This window comes from Cupressus sempervirens, chromosome 11 (genome assembly GCF_028749045.1).
Source record: "Cupressus sempervirens isolate cs-2001-9-10 chromosome 11, ASM2874904v1, whole genome shotgun sequence".
In the NCBI taxonomy this organism is placed as follows: Eukaryota; Viridiplantae; Streptophyta; class Pinopsida; order Cupressales; family Cupressaceae; genus Cupressus; species Cupressus sempervirens.
Window position 1 is genome coordinate 793,983,581 of NC_143128.1, and position 5,561 is coordinate 793,989,141.

Here is a 5,561-nt window from a genome sequence, read left to right on the forward strand (position 1 = left end):
GTTGACCATGCCTTTTTAAATTAACAACGCTACTCCAAAGCCCTAACCATGATGGTCACATTAACTATTAGCACTGTTGATAACCTAGTCAGGCTACTAAGACACATGTCTCTCTGACACTTTCCCACAATTTTTAACTTCCTCACAACTCCATAAAGTGGGAAAGCCTTGATTGTTGTTCTCCATGAGATCAACGATCAAGAATATCTTTTTCATTTTGTTCTTACTCATATATCGTTCCCATGACACTTGGCACCACCTTAGCAACCCATTGTGCACTTGGCAACACCTAGCATCCAATTGGCAACACTTGACGACTCATGGAGAGATAGACCCCATAGAGACGTGATGAAAAAGTGCTTTCCTGCATTTCTTAAAGTCTTTGCATCTTGATAATGCAAGGAAGCCTTGGCCATGGATCTATTTGCATCAGATGTTCAGAACTCATCACATATCTCCCTGCAAGAAGGGTGGGCCCATGATGTCATTCCCTCCATGTGTCACAAGGAAGCATGCCTACAATAATTAAAACCCTTACATCTTGATAATGCGAGGAAGCCTCGACTGTGGATCTATGAAGATCTGATGGTGATCAAAACTCATGTCTTGTAGCTTATTGAGGGAAAAGGACCCACCATCTACGTGGTGAATGATCACTATGTCATCATAAATAACCACCTTGTAGCTCTTTGAAATCATGTAGTAACAACTATAGATCTTGGGAGATCTGATAGTAGGGAAGGTTGTGAGCTGGCAGAAAATGGACTTTAGGAGATATTTAATGATGCAAGGTTTGATCATTTATTTTTTAATATTTCCATGGCATTTAAATAATATTAAATCTGAGAACTAGCAATTGGGTAGGCCGGATATTTGAATTCAAATTTGGCTGGGCAAAATAAGATAACAGAACCCTTTATCACAATATTAGAGAAGATCACAATGCGGATAGAATAAAATGCTATACGATCATATGACATGAAGGACATCATATGATTAAGGAACATCAAAACTTTACCTACGATAACATGATACAACGTTAATTGTGAGATTAGAAAAGTCCCTCATGCGTGCTTATGATATTTCACTAAGCCCCATTTTAATATCGTAGGAAACAATGTTCTTAGGAAAATGAAACCCACTCACTTATATGGCCTAGGATTAGGGAAAAATAATGGAGATCATGCAAAATTTGTTCGGGTTAAACTATAAATAGGAAAAATATAGTCATAACCCTACCAAAATAATTCAAAATTTTCTCCACACAATTTAGAGATTTATCATCAGTGGAAAAGGAGCTACCATGATGGTCACATTTGCCAATATATGGTAAAATATTAAGTTGGGTTAAATGATCAGTACATATACTTGACTCATGTCTCTATTTTGGAGACTTTCCAAGTAATTTTTTATCCTTTTAAGCTTTAGCCAAAAATGGATTTGACTATTGACAACTGTCATTATTTCATAGTTTTTCTCTTAAACTTGTCATCCTTGAACATTTAGGTATAAAATAAGATTTATATCATCAAATTTATGATCTTCTAATGGTTATTAAAATGAGTTACTACATCTTAGATGATATAAAATATGGTTTCTAGGAATTCATAGGTTTGGTCCCTATTTTCTTTAATAATTAAGTATTGGCTAGGGTTTTACAGAATTTTCTTATGACAAAAAAAATTGCTAGTGAAATTAATTTTTTTCAAAATTTGAAAAAAAATCGCTAATAGAAATTAAAATTTTCCTCCTAAATTTTTTTTGGATTTGCTAAGATTTTACACTTTTTTCTAAAGGGGGTTTCTTAAAGTTATCCCTAGATGCAAGGTCATTAAGCAAAGTGGGGAAGCATTGTGTTGACACATGGTGATCAATGATGGTGTGGTAGTTTCCAAGAGTGACTCATCAAATCATGAAAAGCCTAAGATCTAATGGGTCATGCTTGCCCATATTATGAAGATCTTGGGAAGATAAGGAAAGTGGGGAAGCATGGTTGTGACACATGGTAGTGAGTTTAGGTAGTAGATGACGTGTCATAGATCAGTATGGATGAATCAAATGATACCACATGGTGATGATGTTGCAAAGTGCCTAGTAGTTGATGATGTGGAAATGATCATACATAGAGGTCCAATCAAAGGGTGCAACATGGCACCTAGGTGGTAGTGATGATGCATAGATGAGCCAATCACATGCTGCCACATGTCAAGTTGGTTAACCCAGTTTGATTTGGATGGAAAATGAGGGAGGAAATTTCAAAGTGCAAGATTTTTAATATTTTAATATTTTCCTTTTGAAAATCATGTGCATGCATCATTTATTTATTTTTATTTATATTATAAATTTTTGACATTAGGAAGATTTAAATATTTGCAAAGAGATGCAAACCTCAGAGCCATGTCTAGGAACCTAATTTTTAAACTAATCCTCTAGGAATTTTCGATAGGTGAATATAGAACTATCATAAAGGGTTAAAAAGGTCTTAGAATAAAATTTCTAGATTTGGTATTTATTTTTTAATAGGAAGTAGTATATTTGAGTTATTTAGAATTTTGTACCAAGTACCTATTTTTCAACCACTTTCTATTATAACAACTTAGATTTGATTTTTGGTGAAATGGTGAACTAAATGTGCACCAAAGGTAGTAAGGATGCATTTAGTGATGATTTTTTCACCTCCAAATTAGTTGAATGAATGATTTATCCATATTTCAAATGCACATATGATGATTTTATCAGAACAAGGGTTTCTCATTACATAGACTAGATATTTTGAGTTTGTTGTAGCATAATGATGAGATTCATTTTGGATGTTGGTTGTAGAGAGATGAGAGATTATTTGTAGAAACAAGGGCTGGAGATTCAAGTGGACATGTGTCACTTCTAGATCAAATATATTTCTTCTTCCTTTCCTATATCTTTCTCTTTCTCTCTAATTGTAAGGGTTGGTTCTAGTTAGTCTATGATACCACAAGGTTGGATCTAGAGCTATGATTCCACCATTCTTCAACTTTATCTCTTGCATGGACATTAGTATTGAAGCTAATATAGATATTTCTGATCTATTTAGTGGTTTTGGGCATTACTTACATGCATCTTGAATGTATAGTTTCAAAGAAGTAAATATAATGAACAAAAACCTTCTTAGTTCCATTCTAATTCTTGTCTCCTATCTCTATAACTTGCAATTTTTTGTGGTTTAGGGAGAAAGAACTTAAACCATTTTGTAACCCCTTAAGGTTGTATGTCTTTTGTATCTTGTTGTTGAAACAAAGAGCTAAGAAAATGCTTGATATATTTTATAGGGTTGGTGGTTATTTGAGAAGGATATTTCATGATAATGAGGTCTTCATGAACACTAATGTCTGATCCACAAGGTGATAAATTTATCTAATATCTTGATGTATGGAATATGTTAGTGATACCATAGATGTATGTGTTTGATTTATAGAATTTCCTAGTAGATAAGGTATTGATCATTTACAAGATCAACATGTTTCTTACTATTACATAGTTGGGATCTATTGAAATCAAATTCATAATCATCTATTTTCCTTTCTATTTAAGAGCTGAAAGGATGCTTTAACTTAGCTTGTGGATTTCATAGGATTTGCAATTTTTTACTACACATTTTTGTTATTCCATAAATATAGAAAAAATAAGTATTTTATTTGCTTTGTTTAGATTTAATTGTATGCTTTTGACACTGGTACCATATGAAGAATCTATAGGTTCACCCACTTAGGTTTTGTAGAGCCTTAAGTAGAAGAAGGATCTAGCCTTATAGATAGCCTCAATGTCTAAATGGGTATGTTGTAGATGGGAAGTAGCTACCCCTAGATGTATTCTATTCTAATTGGAATTTTTGAAACACGATGTTTTAAAACACCAAGACAAGTAAGTGTTGTAAAGACAATGATGGCCTTACCAAGATTCTTGACACCTGTATCCTCTATTACTTATGTTACATCAAAATCATTGGCCTTTTTATTGTTAAGATTTGGATAATCTACAGTTTGTAAAAAAATTGGGTTGGTACAAGGCTTGCTTGAATCTAAAATTAAGCTTTGAATGTCCTCTTCAATTAGTATGTTAATATTTGGTGGATGGTTGTTAGTGTCATCATCAATTATGATAATTTATTTTTATTCACAGTGATTGACTAATTGTTGAATCTCCTCAATCAACTTGGAAACTTCTTTCTTTTAGGAATCTTCAAACTCTATTGCATCTTTTACTTCTCTCACCTCCATGGATGGAGTAAGAAATCAAAATGCTTCTTTCTATATCCAAATACTATCTTTCTCAACTTCATGAGCTTTGCTTTTCAAAATCTTATATGCCTTGTCTCTTGGAATAAACTTCTTTACAAAATAATTAAGCACTATAGACATATGTGTCTTCCCTAAATCTGGCATTGCTTGTGTCAATGTTGTCTCCCTTATTTGTTTCTTGATGGTTGGTGCCAACTTCCACTTTGCATGAACTCATTTGCACATATCTTTTGGGAATCCATTTCCTAGTTTGAATGGTGTACACATAAACATAATCATCATGTCAATCATAGCTTCTTCAAGCTTATCTCAATCAACATTGTTCAAAGAATCATAATTAATGTCTTTGAATCCCATAAATATTTTTTATTCTTTTAACTTTTCACATACCTAATCTATAATCATTGGAGGGAGTCTCTTCACTATTTTAAGTTTGATAGGTTCACTAGACTTTTTTTTTTCTTCATCTTCCTCATCTTCTTATGTTGTGATCAATTTCCTCCTCAACTTCTTAGATGTTATTTGCTTTAGTATTTTAGTCAGTTTCCTCTTATTCGATGGATTTCCTTTGATTTTTTTGGTAGGGTACTAAGATTTATTTGATCTAGTGATAATCACCTTTCCTTGTGGCTTCTAAGGTGTCAACATCCCTTGCACATCCTTCTTCAAGTTACCCTTTACCTTAGGTTCAATAATTCTTTGTTTTCTATTGAGGTGTCATTTTGCACAATGTTGAATGACAAGAATCCTTCCAAACTTCTCTCTTGAAAAACTAATCGAGGATCAAATTGAAGGTTTCAAGTGGTCTTGCAACCTACTAAATTTTTCTCAATTGAAGAGAAATATGTGTGTTCACAAAGAGGCCTTTGCTAGTTCTAAACAATTTGGGATAATCTGTTTGATCTTTTGTTGTAAAAAAGATAATTTTTTTAGTTTTTATTTTTTATGATGAATGAAATTTATCAATGCAAATATATGAATTCCTATTTTAACCAAGTGCTAGAAAATAAAATTACAAAGATAGGGGTAATAAGGGATTAAGAAAATAACTTGAAAGGAAAATTCCTAATCAACATAAACCAAAATAACAACGCGTCTGCAAATTAAATTGTTAAAAGCGATTGGGTAGGAAACCAATAAATATAGGAGAAATGCTTTCTCAATTCCACTAATGCAATCATCGATGGTAACTCAATGTAAACCTAAATATGTTTCACATTTCAACAAATCACAAGGCTGTGAAAAGTGCCCTCATGGGAGACAAAAATGTTGTGTAAGAACAAAGAT